General features: G+C 43.7%; 1 long non-coding RNA gene across 1 annotated transcript in view; it reads right to left on the bottom strand.

Annotated features, from left to right (window-relative positions):
* LOC112826490 (uncharacterized) overlaps positions 1 to 15,383 on the bottom strand; it is a 118,927-nt gene that overhangs the window by 28,270 nt on the left and 75,274 nt on the right. The window contains exon 2 of the long non-coding RNA XR_003208947.2: positions 552 to 797. This is a non-coding gene — a long non-coding RNA (uncharacterized lncRNA). The remainder of the gene's footprint in view (positions 1 to 551; positions 798 to 15,383) is intronic.

The following is a 15,383-nucleotide window of genomic DNA, read 5'->3' as shown; positions in this document are numbered from 1 at the left end:
TTTAAATTATGGGTTATGACACATTAATGACTCCCAGGATGGGGAAAGTTTCCATTGGGTTGTATGATTCAGCCTCATAAGAGAGCCCAATGCCTTCAATTTGAACGAAGTTGGTTCTCAACCCACTAATCCTCTAGAGTCCAACCAACTCCTTCCAAGCGAGAGGTCCTCCCAAAATGTGGGATGAATCACCATTACATTACTGATACAGTAAAGGGAGTAAGTCTTGCTGTACCAAATGGAGCCAGCTGAGAGTTTCGGGTTAAGGCCTAAAGGAGGATGAGGAATAGAAGAGCAAACCACAGGAGCCCTGGCCTGCCTGTCCTCCATATGTAGTTTTATGACACTAGGAGAGACTTTATACTTGAGTCCTCAGGCCTGAAAAGGGCTGTCTCTAATCGCGTGAACACTGCTGGCTTGTTCCTTTTTATAGGCTGTTAAAGTAAGTGAAAAGTCAGTTCAACGGGAGCTCTGTCAAGTGGGTATAGAATGTGGTAAAGGAATTCTCACAGTACAAACTGGCATGGCATAATCAAATCTCCGGGGCTTACCGGGAAATTCAGCACCATCTTGGCACTTTCTCTGTCTTCTTCACCTGCTTCCATGCCTGCACGGTCCTCGTTCATGCTGATGTCCTGTAGGTGCTGTCTCAGGCTTTGTCTTCCTACTCCATACACACTCCCCGGTGCGGAGGGTTTTGTTTACCATATGCACCCTCTGGCGATGTCCAAATCCAGATGTTTAGTGAACACTTGATAAACGTCAATGAAGAACCTACCATGGGCCAGGTGCTGGGCCTAGGGAAAAATAAAACATGGCGTCGACTGTCGAGGTCCACATATACTTTCATACCTGGATACTTGCTGAATTTCTTTTACTCAAGTTTAGAGTAGTAATAACAGCCAGAATGATTTTCTTCAAATCTGCTAATATTTGTTGAGAACCTACCTATCTACTTCGTGTCAGTTGCTCGACACAAGGCATTTTCTGGCTCACCAGAGTGCTCACTCATGGGCCAGGCGAGTCTCCGGTGCCCATTCTCATCCAGCCTGACAGCCAGGCAGTGACAAGTGGACATGGACCAGGTCACAGCTCAGTAAGGTGTTACACATCATTTTAGCACTGATCCTAGGGTCGTGGTGCTTCTCATCTGACTTTTAGGATAAGAAATGTAAGATGTTGGCAGATAATAAGTTTAAACTGGAACTAAACATGTCTTATTTCTTCTCTCTTAAGCTTCCAAATCAGCGGAGTACCCCAGGATTGCAAATTGAGTTCTAAAAAAAAAAAGGCAGCTACCTTTTGCAACGAGTCCCCTGAGTGAATCAGTTTTCTCAGTATTATGTAATTAGAACAAATATACATGTATATTGCCTCCTCAGCCTCATACCCTCCTGCTCCCCTCCCACACACCCTACCCCCGACGCACAAAATCACCCACTCTTCCTTCGTTTCAATCTTTGCTTATACATGCTGCGTCCTCCAGCACAAGGCCCTTTCCCTCCTCACCTTCCATGGCACCTTCCTTCTGAGCAGCCGTCCTGACCTCTCCAGGGCGAGGTAGGATGTATGTTCCCATATCTGTGTTCCCACGGAAATGCTTTCCCAGCATCCCCCTCATCGTGGCAGTTTTTTGTTTACATGTGTGAGTTCCTAGTTGGGAAGAGTGGTAGTTTATTTATATCTGTTTACCTAGCGGCTACCCGCTGCTGGCTCATAATATGTACTTAGCAAATGCATGTTGAATGAATGAATGAACAGATAAGCCATTTAAATGAGGACTTGGATTTAGTCCTTGAAGACTTTGAGCATTTACGTTTGTAAGATGTCTATGCTTGATATGCCATGGCTACCGAGCCTCCGGTACTGCTTTAACGAATTGCCTCATTTAATCCTCCAAAACCAGCTCCATGAGGTAGGTGGAATAATTATGTTAATTTTTCAGATGAGGAAACAGAGGCACAATGAGGTGATGTAACATGCCTAAGTTCCCACAGCTAGAGAAAGGCAAAGCTACACTTGGATCCCCAAATCCAACACCCTGTATCCCCCTCAGGATGCTCCCTCCTGCCTGTACAGAGAAGGTTGTATGCAATTGGACAGCTTGACGATGCAAAGTCGTGATGACTAGCTTCTAAAACAGATGCATTTGGGAACTGGTGAGGGATCCTCCCAGAGTGTGGCAAATTTTAAGTACTGATTCCATGTTGTCTCGGGCCACTGTCCTGCCATTGGGGCTTACTCCTCAGCGTGCCTGTCTTTGCAAAGGAAGAAGAGGAAGAAACATGAGCTTCGGGGTCACAGAATCCTCACAAAATGAGAAGACAGACTTTATCATTCACTGGCTGACTGACCTTCTCTGGATCTGTTTTATCATCCTTAAGATGAGTCCATAACCAGGGTAACATTGGTTGATCCTGGTGTTTGTAAGAATAAGATAAATATGTATGAAGAACCGAGTATATTCACTGGCTTTTTCTCTCCATGCTAATTATTTGATTCTAACGTGCTGTAGGTTTTGAAAACCAAGCTTGTTAGAGTCGTGCCTTAAAAGTCGACGGCCATACCACCCTGAACGGGCCCGATCTCGTCTGATCTCGGAAGCTAAGCAGGGTCAGGCCTGGTTAGTACTTGGATGGGAGAATCGTGCCTTAAAAACACATAAACAAGGTCCTGATTGTGCCATTCTCTGCATAAAGCCCATAAGCTTTAGAACGTGTCTGCTCCTGGCAGTGACACTGGCAGCCCTGGAGTCTTCTTCACTTTCCTCCGGCTTCTCGTCCATCTTCCAGAGGGACACGGTTGGGTTCCGGATAATTGAGGGACGCCGGGAGTCAGGAGTCTCATGTGGCTCACCGCTGGGTGGCAGCACACCACACTTCCTTTATGGCCACTCTTCTACGTAAGTGGAGCTCCACTTAGGAGCCCACCCCCACTTCTCAATTTCTCGCATTGCTTTTGATGCAAATTATCGGTTACACTTTTAGGTAATAGCAAATATTGTTTGTGTGTGTGTTTTAGGCACTCATTTAGGATGACATGGAGCCTCGCCAAAGCCAAACTAAGCACATTTCATTAGACCATTTTCACTGGGAGGTTTTTCTTACACAAAATTATCTACAATTAAAAACATAGAGAAATTTTCTCAGTGTGGCACAGCTTTTTAAGAGATAGGGACAAAACCCTTATGGAAAAAGCAATTTATAATGCCAGTAATTTTCTACCTCTGTCCTGCTATTATTAAGGATAGCAGTTTTAAAAGGAACTCTTAGCTCCTGTCTCTCCGCTCAGGCTGTGGGCTCACATAATGGCCTGTCTCTAACTTGAGCCCATTGCCACGGGAGTAATTATGCCACACACTCAGAAGGACGATTTGCTACAGAATCAAAGAAGCAGTTGGGTTCAAAATGAAAAACAATCTCTATGAGCATGAGGGAAAGAAGCATGATGAAGTGGGGAGGGTCCAGAGAGCACTGTTTTATGTGGAAGAGTGTGCTGTGAACAAAAGTTTTGAAATAAAACATCAGAATAAGACGTTAGCGTGTGTGAAATAAATGAGATAATTTTCTCGATGCCCCCTTTCCCTCTCCCATATTTTTCAATCACAGTGCATGGTTAGATGGTCCCAAATAAATAGCTCTTTACAGCCACTGTGATATTTCCTGTACCAAGCATTCCAAGTGAATAATTTTAATTTCATAAAATCCTGGAAAAGAATCACAGACTTCACGGCCATAAATGTGACCTGGGAGTTCATCTTGTCCCGTTCCTCTGTCTTCATGAAGGTTCAAACCAAAACTTTCCCAAGAAGATCAAAATCTACACTGGAAATATCACGAAGTAATTTTTCTGAGGCCCAGGACAAAGGACAAGGCCACGGACAAAGTTCCCTCCGTGTAAAGGGTCAAGTTTTTTGTCAAGGAAGGAACACGGGATCTGGAGTTGGCAGACCCTGGTGAAAGTCTGGGTTCTGGAGTTTGCCAGCCCTGCCACTTGGACAAGTCATGTGATGCCTCTGTGCTTGGGTTGCTTCGAAAGTGCAGATTCTAATCTACGTCCAATGATCGGGTGAGAAAATGGATAGGAAAGTGCTTTGTAAACCAGAGAGTGTTATTTAAACACCACTTAATAGAGTTGTGCTCACTCAGTCCGTTTCTCCTTCAGTGAGCCAAAGAATCCAGTCCTCTACCACTAAAACCCAAATGAACAGACATCTGCAGAGCAAGGGTGTACCTCTAACTGTGTGCACAGGCATGAGCAGGCTCTGCAGCCTGGAAGGAGGTGAGAGCTGAGGAGAAAAGGGAAGCATGAAACCCACGAATAAGGGGAGCATGAAACCCAGCTTCCTCCCAAAAGGGGATCTGTGCCCTTGCCGGGGTCCAGCCTTGATCTAGGGCTACAACGGTGTGGGGAGGGAGTGACAGGGGACCTGGATTTGGCTACTACCTTGCAGAGTGACTCTAGGTTACTTATTCACTTGTTTGGTTACTCTTTCAAAATAAATAGTGATTAAAGACACAGACTCTTGAGCCAGGCTGCCCAGGTTCAAATCTTGGTTCCCCCAGTGACTTAAGAGGTTACTCGGAGGGGCGCCTGGGTGGCTCAGTCAGTTAAGCAGCTGCCTTTGGCTCAGATCATGATCCCAGGGTTCTGGGATCAAGCCCCGCATCGGGCTCCCTGCTCAGCAGAGAGCCTGCTTCTCCCTCTCCCTCTGCCTGCCTGCTGCTCTCCCTGCTTGTGCTCACTCTCTCACTATCTCTGTGTGTGTGTGTGTGTGTGTCAAATAAATAAATAAGATCTTAAAAAAAGTAATTAATTAAAAATCTTTTTTTAAAAAAAGAGGTTACTCTGAGATAAATACAAATACTAGCCAGTATTCATTGAGCATTCAGGCATGTTAGCACTATTCCAAATGTTTTATGCATATGTATCAACTCAGGTGATCTTCACAACAACCCTACCAGGTTACCCTGTTATTATTCCTTATATTCCAGATGATGAAATCGGGGCCAAGGGGCTTGAGTAACTTGCCCACGGTCACTCAGCTGGTGAGTGGCAGGCTCACCCACGCATCAGGTGTGGTGAACTCCCCTTAAAGAAATGTGTCCTACAGGAGAATCTGCCACTCAGTAAAACACTCAGTGAGAGCTATTGTTTATTGTTTATTTATTAGGTATTGTTTGTACAGCAACCACTTTGCTAGATGCATGCGTGACACGCAAGCTCCCCAACCCCACCCCATAAAGATCACAAATAGTAACACCTGCTCTATTCGTTCCCCACCGTCGTCCTGAGGACCTGGTCGGAAAGGTATTGTATAAAGTTATAGGTGTGCTTTTGAAAGTGAAAAGCAACTACCATTTGGAGAGCGCAGTTAGCCTTAGTTTATTCTAGCTGAATCTGACACAGTGTCCTTGTAAGAGGAAAAAATTAATTCAAAGGATGCATTATAATAATCTTCTTGTTGGAATAAACATCATCTGGTGCTGTGGCAAGTGTCTAGAACTCCATTTTCCAAAATAACTGATGTGATTTTGTCATCCCTAGAGTGTCTCATTGACTCCAGCCCTGTTGTCCTAACTCTATGCGTGTTTACTTTCCGACAGAGGAGGACACTTGAAGCCATATGAATTGTCTGTTTTCTTTTCCAGGACTGGTTGGCCCTCTATCAGAATAGCGGAGAATTAATCTTTCTGAATACCCAATCAACATGCATTTATTGAACAGGTACTATTTGCAAAGTGCGATACTAAGGACTGTGTTTGTTGATGTTTTCCTCAATTTATGTCTATAGTTCTAGACTAATTCTGTTATAATTTTTACTTTGCAAGGATCAGAGAACACACACAAAAGGGGCCTCCTTCTCCTTTTTATCTCCAAGAATGTCTCATGGAAGAAAAATGAGCCTAATGCAATTTGTGAAAATGTTAAAGAACAACTATGGTTATTTTCACCCAAAAGGCAAATTTCTGGGGAAGATAGAATCATAGTAACATAACGTTAATCTCACTTTAACTGAAATTTCGTTGACCACCTACTCTGACCCAAGTTCCAGGATATGATATTTACCAGCTGTGTTACCTTGAGCAAGTTACTTAAACTTTCTGGACCTCAGTATATTTATCTATAAAATGGGGGGATTACTCATGAAGTACTTGGAAAGCATTTATTACTTCATTTAATCCCCTCAAAAATCACGTGAAGTAGTTGCTGCCGTCCTCGGTTACATCTGATAAAACTGAAGCTTAGCTTCCCTAACAAAGCAGTATACCTAAGTTCTCACAGTTCCTGAACAGCAATGTGAAGACTCAAATCCACTTTCGTTCCTTCAAAACGCTGTGCTCTTTTCCCTGGGACAAAGGACCAAGCCAGGGAAGGATTGCCACTGGAGAATTCAAAAGCCTAGACCATTGGTGCCAGATTTTATTTCTCTTCAACTCAATTGTCCTTATTCCAGTTATTTGGACACTCTGGCCCCAGAGTTTCTTGGTATCTGTGTTTGCAGGTCAGTACTCAGAGAACTTCTCATAAATAGTTTCAAAATACAAATGCTCCATTTCAAAGGTAAGCAAAGCCAAGTTGACTTTAACGGCAGAGAATTCCGTTCCTCCTGCTCCGTGGCAGGCTTTGTGTGTTAGAGGTCAAGTTTTCCCAGCGATAAGGGGGACTTCACTAGGAAGTTCTCAAAGCAGAAAAGCTGAGCAGGAGGGCCCCAAAGGTCATCAGCGGGGAGATGGCCTTGAGGCAAGGGCTTGATCTATGTGGACTTGCCACCCGGAGTCGGGCATTAGCAAATACTCGCTATTTCTGCCAAAGGTGATGTGCCTAAAGGAGCAGCTGACCTCATTGGGATAGCCTCTGACTATGGCACTTGCAGTGAAGAAAGGACACCGATGTCTAGGTAGTGAGTGAAACTGAGGAACCCCCTTAGGGGGAAGCGCAGTGGGTTGTAGTGCCCTAAAGTTTACGCTGGCGTCCTCTGTTGCTACAGTATATTCTCCTTCTTCCCCTCTTCCTCCCCCTCCTCCATCACCTGTCCTCTTACAGAGCCAGGAGTCAGTCCTTTTAACTCAATCCATTGGACTCAAAGCCCCTTCGGTCCGATAAGTTTATATTCTTTTATTTCACTAAAACCTTGCAAGGTCGGCCTTGGCGCCAAGCCCTACCAGGTCCCACTCAAGGTGATGTGTGTACATTTTTCTCCCCCCGCCTTTTTTTTTTAAGATTTTATTTATTTGACAGAGAGAGAGAGAGAGAGAGAGAGAGAGAGAGAGGGAACACCAGCAGGGGGAGTGGGAGAGGGAGAAGCAGGCTTCCCGCGGAGCAGGGAGCCCAACGCGGGACTCGATCCCAGGACCCTGGGATCATGACCTGAGCCGAAGACAGACGCTTAACCAACTGAGCCACCCAGGCGCCCCTTTTCTCCCCGTTTTGATACCCTCATTCTTAGAAGGGCTATTTCCTTTGGGTTCCCAGTCCTTGTGCCTGTCCCTGCAAGGGGCTGTCGAAGAGCACCACTCTCCAGGCTCCAGGTAGGGAAGGTTCAACAAGACAATCTGGGGTCGTTACTGAATGAGGTTACAAATTATCACATCTGGTGGCAAAAGACATTGACTATAAAGAAAATTAGGAAAACACTTTAAATCAGAGCACTGCCGTGTGTTTTATTTAAAAAATCATGAGGAGTCTACCCGCCCCGCCCCCCAGCAGCATGAACTAGGAAATGCAGGAAAATGATGGTGCCCGCTCCAGTCACGTCCCTGTCTTCCTCCCAGAGGCCCTCCCGAGGGAGAGAAGGCCAGTTTGGAGTCAGATGCACAGGGTCTGCTCCAAGCCCAGCCGGGCACGCAGGCGGCCCTTCTCCTGCCCTCGGGAAGCCAGGGCCAGCCTGCCCCCAATACTGGGCTCCCCTTGCTATTCTGCTCCTCTGAAGAGGAAGGCCACCTCACTGTCCAAGTGCTTGCATGATGTCCACAGGGTCCCGGAAGCTGAGGCGAAGGCCCCAGGGCTGTAGGCTTAGCGCATCTCCTCCGTGCTCAGACACTGCAGGCCATAATTCCCCGCATGACAGTGTTGTGCAAACTTGGCAGCCATTACCGTATCCACCCTCTGCCTCCTTGGCTAAACGACTGCAATTCTTAGAGCCTTCTTTACTAATCCCCATGGCTCACCTCTGAGGGCTCCACAGAAAATTCTCTCTCCCGTGGTAATTCAGATCAGATTTGCAGAACCCAGATTCAGTGAAGGATTAAGTAGTTTTCCACATTGGCTGCCTTTTGTGCCTCAAGTCAGCCGAAAATGGCTTAATTCATCTGCTGGACTCGGACTGCATAGATTGTAGCCTAAAATTCCCTAAATCATGAAAGAATCCCCAGGACCTCTTCACTTAATTCCATCTACCCTCAGCATGAGTGCAGGGCGATATCTGCAATGAGACACAGAGAAGGATCCACTTATGTAACTGGGGAGAAAGAGAGAACTTTTCATGATTGCAGCAAAGTAGAAACTGTATTATGCCATCACGGGATTTAGTATGCGAAGCTAGTGTCATTTTATAAAAAGAGCTCAGAGCTGAGAGACAGGAAGCCTGGATTCTAGTGTTGTTCCTACCACTTGAAAAGTAAAGGATTCTTAGCCTTTTTTTTTTTTTTTTTCTTTGTGGATCCCTTTGAAGACCTGCTCAGTGCTTTGGAACCTTAATCTTGTATTTATTTGAGGGAACTGATAACAGAGCTTGCCCCTCAGGGTAAGACATCCTCCCCAGCCTATTTCTGTAGGCTTTTCTGGCACTCACACCCACTAGAGGCCATTAATCCTGCCTCAGGAGGAAAACGATCTAGCCGGTTATATTTTTAAGGTTCACAATGCTAATTGTCCCATATAGCCTGGAGAGTGAAAACAGAAGACTGTTGAGAAGTTTACAGAATTGGGAGGGTAGCTCCATCTTCTCCTCGGTCTTCACAAAATGCTAAAATTATCTGCAGCTCCTCAGAGCATTATTCTCACTTCCATATGGTTTATATCCTAGCAGTAGAGCAATTCATCAATCTGTTTACATACTGATGTTATACTTAGATTGATATTTAACTCTCCTCCAAATCGCTGCCTTGTGAAAGATTTATAAATGACTGCTTTGCAGTAATAGAATAGATGCTGCACCAAATGGAAAATAGTAATCATTTAGGTGTAAGTCATGGTTTCTTTTTATTTACACACACATAACCACGCATTTACACACCCGCACGGAGAGAGTGGGCTATGTCAGAGCCCCCGACATCGGGAAGTATGCCAGATACTGAACGTTGATTTGTTACGCAACAACCAAACTTCTGGATACGAACAGCCTCATAAAAAATGTATATAAAGTAAATGTATAGCTATCAATATGCACACAAAAAGTGTGCAGTTAACTTACCACCCCCTTTCACTACTTGTTTTTATTTCATGGTAAATGTCACAGTGGTATTTGAAATCTGTCAGGAGACTACAACAATGTATGGAATAAATAGCCCCCCCCTTTTTTTTTCTACTCTTAGAGCATCATAGGATCCTAAAGTTGGAAAGGATTTTAAAGGCTGTTTACTTTGGCCTCCAATGCAATACAGGAAACGCCTTTTGCAACCTTGACAGATGGTCATACAAGCCTCTGCTTGAATACTCCTAGTGATGGGGAGCTCACTTCTGTATAGATTAAAATAATTAGGAAGATCTTCCTTATATCAAGCCAGAATTGGTTCCAGGTAATTTCCATGGCAGATCTAAAACCAAATCTGGCTTCCTTCCTCTTCAAACTAGCTCTTTCTTTTATGTGTCCTATTCTAATTAATAGAACCACTGACCAACTGCTGGAAACCAGGCCCCACATATCCCTCGTCTTCCCATTCAATTGGTTACCAAACAAACCCAGGTGAGTGTGTCTTTGTAAAATAGCCTCTTGGGTCTGCTGCCTTCTGTCTGTCCTGAGGCTTTTGTTATTCATTCTTGGATTATTGCCATAGCCAATAATGGATTACCCTCTAGTCTCACCTTTATGGTCATTCTCAAAATGGAATTAAGCCTTCCCTCCATAAAACCCTACAGTAAAGCCCTATAGCAACACTAGAGTTGATTAGTCTCTGGTTCTGCTTCCCAGTTGTATGTATATATGTATGTATGTATGTATGTGTGTGTGTATGTCTTCATGCTCCACCGAACACCCTACCCATTGCAAGTTCCAGACCTTTGGAACCACTTACGGTGCTAAATTCGTTCCTATTATCTTAGCCATTGTACTCATAAAAAGTTAGCTCTTGTCACTATTATTACTATTGCTATTACTATCCTTAGTATTGTTAAAGTCTCAATGCAAATTAGCGGTACTGATGAAACTCAGAGCTCAGATGATGGGATGCCTCCCAACATGGATACTAATCAACCCCAGACCAGGAGTTAGATAAATCGGCCAGTGACAGATCTAACTCTTCAGATTGTTTATAGGTTGTATTTGAAGTTCTGTTTGTAACTTAGTTGTTCAGAACTCCAAACACATTCCCTCATTGAAATAACATTTCAGATAGGGTCAGCCCACACGGATAAGCTGAAATACTCCACAAGCATAAAAGGGAGAACATAAGACTGTTACACACTATACTTTAGCTAAGCAAAAAAAAAAAAAAAAAAAAATTTATTTAAATAAAAAATTATGTATTATTTAAATTTTATTTTAGCTATTTTACCCAGCTCTTCCCTGAAAAAAATTGTCCTGAGATGATTCTAGCACTATCAGCATTGAAATTCATCCCCACTGAAGTCTAGGTGACGGAGGCCAGATTGTTCTCTAGTGCAGTCATTTCTGGGAGCTCCCACCCTCACCCAAGGGCTTCACAGGGGCAAGCACACAGTAAACCTGTCTCCTGAGTGGAGATAAATATTTAATGGCGAGGGGTTAGAGGACACAGGAGCCCGAGGGTGATAAGGTGGAATGGTGGGGGAGCTTAGCTGAGCTTTCTTAATGCTTTGGGTGTAACTCCTCCCTAACTCCTATTTTTGATGGGTACAAGAGAGAAAGCTGGTGCTAAGCCTGAAATCCTCAGTGGGGGTTGATAATTACCCCGGCATCCTGTGCACAGTAGAGATTCCAATATAACTACTTCAACAAAGAACCATGGTTTTCCCCCTAAATTAGCCAAAAAGAGAGTTTATTCAACCTGAATGACCCCAAAGAGTTTGTTGGTCAACAGTCTACCAACAGGCTCTATAGTCTTCAGCAGGTGACCTATGCTGGGAATTGCCAAAACCCAGGAAATATTACTTTAATAACCTAGACAACCTTAGACCCACTAAATTGATGGTTGCCATCATGTACTTATGGTCTTCCCCTGGGGCTCAGAAAAATAATGTGAGTTTTCATTTCTAGTCTACAAGCATCCTCAGTGAAAATAATAATAGCTTCTTGCTACATCTAGCCCCCGTTTAACTGACAGGTCTGGGCCTGACTGACTCATGAAGGAAATATACTCTCTCGTCTCCCTAGGGGGTCCCCCAAATCTTGAATCTCTGACTGTTCATCTGGAACTAAGCTTATATACATCTCTTAAAACCAAATGTCTAATGAAAATATATGTACATATAAAATATCTTATACAAGTGCTTAGAGCCTTACTTACAACCACCAAGAAATGGAAATAATCTCCATGTCCTTCACCTGTCGAATGAATATAGTCCATGCATTGTATTACTTACTACAGTGTAGTAGTACCATACTACTTTACTGCTTACTACTAAGCAATAAAAAGGTACAAACTATTAATACATGCAACAACCTGGATGGATCTCACATGCATGATGATAAGTGAAAGAAGCCAGACCCAAAAGGCCATATACTGTATGACTGCATTGGTATGACATTCTGGAAAAGGCAAAACTATAGAGGCAGAAAACCAATCAATGGTTGCCAGGGGCTGGAGTAAGAAGAGGCTGACCTCCAAAAGGGGCACTTTGAGAGATGACAGAACTGATCTCGATATTATTGATCATAGTGGTGGGCACACAGAGTATGGGTTTTCAAAACTCATAGAATTGTACAATAAAAAGAGTGAATTTTACAATGTAAAGTATGCCTCAGTAAACTTGACCAAAACGAATTTTAATATAAAATATCTTGTAAAGAGAACAAACAAACAAATGGCTAAGTGAGATTTTACTGCTCATAACCCTGATATATGTTCAGGTAGATGTTTTTTTAATTGAGAATGGTTAAAATGAGAGCTAACTGAGGTCAGGAGTGAGCAATATTCACCCAGCAGGGTAAGCTGATTGCTGTTCTGAAAGACCACAGAGGGCCCTTGTGGGAACAGCATTTCAAACTTGTCGCTTTCTAGAACTTATTGATAATGGGGTTTGGGATGGCAAAGGGATGGCTAGAATAAAAGCCAAGCGTAGTGGCTGAAGGTACATGGCTGTCAGTGGTCCTCCTCTAGAGCAAAGGCTGAAAGCCTGAATGACCTATTAGCAAAAATATAATGCAGTGTACTTATAGTTTCCAAGTGCCTCTGAACAGCATCTCATTGAATCCTTCTAAGAAGTTTCCAGAATGAGGGTTATCATCCCTGTTATGTAAGTGAATAAGCAGAAGCTGGAGCATATGGCTTAGCCAGATCACAACAAGGCAGTGAACTGTAGCGCTGGGCCCTGGGGCTTCTGATTTCCTGCTTTCTTTCTTGGTTGGTTGGTGGTGGTAGTGGTGGTGATGATTTAAATGGTAGTTAAGCTCTTCATCCCAAAGAGAGCCCATCATCAAAATAAGAAGACAGACTGGTAGATGGGATGCCTGGGTGGCTCAGTTGGTTAAGTGTCTGCCTTTGGCTCAGGTCATGATCCCAGGGTCCTGGGATCGAGTCCCACATCGGGCTCCTTGCTCAGCATGGAGTCTGCTTCTCCCTTTGCCTACCGTTCTCTCCTCCTCTCTCTCTCTGACAAATAAATAAATAAAATCTTAAAAAAAAAAAAAAAAAAGACAGCCTGGTAGAGACAGATAGAAGCTTTTCTTTCACTGCAAAGATAAAAATTAGGGTAAGTTTCTGGAAAAGAGACATAAAGTAAATATCAAAGTTTTATCCAGAACAGTCAGACTACAGCTGCCTGAAACCAAGCATCCAATGTATAATTGTGTAATTCAGGGCAGCACTCAAGTATTGTGACTACACAATTGAAAACACCCAGATATTTGGAGTTTTGAGGTGAACTGTCTGCCATTTTCCATGTGGCCCAGGTATCTGGGAGTGTTTGGCTCACACACCTTCTAAGGGACCCAGGGGAGGCACAGGGTAGCTGGGTGTCTGGAGGAGCATTTCAGTGTCTCACAGAGTTCTGTTGTGATATCGGAAATCATTCGACTCTGTGTAAAAGAATGGGAAATAAATCACACCTTTCACATGTCTTCCTGGTAACATAGACCCCACTGCTACATTGCACAAGAAACACAGATCATGTAATGTTTTTCGTTGGCATAGGAACAGCCTTGGAAATTTTCAAACCAGAAGGGTCAGAATGTTAGGAAGTTTATAGCAGGGAAAATTCTTGCAGTGGCAACTGATAAGCTAAATATCCTGACTAGACTCTCTCCTCTCTTTCTGGCACACCGCCTAACTGAAAAACAGAGTCCTGTGTGATTCGGGAACAGTCACATGAAGTGGATGGCGCCCTCACACCGCACCCCTTCTTAAAGACCTTCCGGGGTTCTCCCGTGCCCATATGGGAGCGGGAGGCCCCGAAACGTTGAACGTGGTGTTAGTGAGAAAGGAGAAGAGGAACAGAATGTGACAAGTGCTGTGTGTGCGCTGCTACAGATCACGCTGCGTCCCCCTCTCAGTCAGGGCACGCGTCAGAAAGAAGAAAGAGTTCAGAGGAGGTTTCAGTCCACCCCATTGCTACCCGACGCTCTGGAGATTGGATTTTTCCTCTCTCTTTTTTTGCATGTCTCAATTTTGCTCACCACCTTCTGGCAGCAGGCCCACACCTTCAGAATGAAGTGGAGAACATTGCAAAGGCCTCTCTTCCTTTGTTCCCCTTGTTTTTTCCTTTGTTCATCCAGTTGGAGGAAGAGCCCAAAGGGGGTAAGAGGGAGATGGGCAGGGAGGGGCACTCCCCAGTCAGCAGGACAGAGGAAAAGCTGAATCCCTCAAGGGCAAGGGCCTTAGAGGACTCTGAATATTAATTATTATTCATGATGATACATCCCCACGCCACAGGCAACCAACCTTGAACAGCATCTTGCCTGCAGCAAACTAGTTGGTGGAAATCTGGATTTTCAGAGAAGAGAGACTAAGAATTAATATTGCATTAGTAAAGTCTAGACTTGGAAAATATTCATTAAAACCTCCTTTAAATGGCCAGCTTCTTTTAGTAATACACTTTATTTATGGATTTATGGATTTATTTATTTATTTTTACTCTTTTCAAATTTTTATTTTCATTCCAGTCAGTTAACATACAGTGTTATATTAGTCCTCTTGATTTTATTTTATTACTTATGTATTTTTCTTTCATGAAGATAGAAGTGTTTTTATTTCTTAATTTATTTTTCAAAATTTGTATTTAAATTCTAGTTAGTTAACATACAGTGTAATGCACTTTAAATACGACTAGACTTCTAAAAATGCAATTTTTCACATAGCTCTTTGGGACCACAGCTATTGGGGTAAAGTGAGTCACACCCGCAATAAAGTCAAAGTTTCCAGAGGAGAACATTCTCCCTTTCTTTCACTACTTACATTAATACTCTGGTAAGATTAATCCAGAAGCAGGGAATGTGAGCATTAGGCTGAGCTGAGCAAAGACCTCTGTCCCAGGCCACAGGGGACCGTTTTGAACGGTGTTCCTGGCAAGGTGTACAGGGTGATAATAAATGCCTCTCTGGACCAGAGTCAGTCTGTCTGTCCCACAGCAGAGCAGAAGGCAGCTTTCCAGCTTACATGGAAAAGGAGGAAGGAGAAATATGGTGGCAAGAGGGATGAGCTTCCTGATCATTTTACTTTCCATGGCTCTGGGTTTTATGGGACCCGTGGGAATGAAGCAAGCGCATGAACTGTGAGTGAAATAAAGCAAACCAATTGCCTTTTCAACCTAATGCTTTTAACCCTGTCCCTCGGTCAAGTTAACCTTTGAGGATGTCTGCGCCTGGACTGTATGTTACAAGGGCAGATCATAAAACATCTCTTGACTTGGCCCCAATCCTGTTTACAGGATTAAAGTAAACACCAAAAATTCTGTAGAAATGATCAGCAGGAGTTGTGTTTACATTTTTTTTTTTAAAGATTTTATTTATTTGACAGAGAGAGACAGTGAGAGAGGGAACACAAGCAGGCGGAGTGGGAGAGGGAGAAGCAGGCCTCCTGCCGAGCAGG

Source organism: Callorhinus ursinus, unplaced genomic scaffold (genome assembly GCF_003265705.2).
Source record: "Callorhinus ursinus isolate GAN/ISIS: 27379988/994484 unplaced genomic scaffold, GSC_fseal_2.0 scaffold7, whole genome shotgun sequence".
Taxonomy (NCBI): Eukaryota; Metazoa; Chordata; class Mammalia; order Carnivora; family Otariidae; genus Callorhinus; species Callorhinus ursinus.
This window is presented reverse-complemented; position numbering and strand designations above follow the sequence as displayed.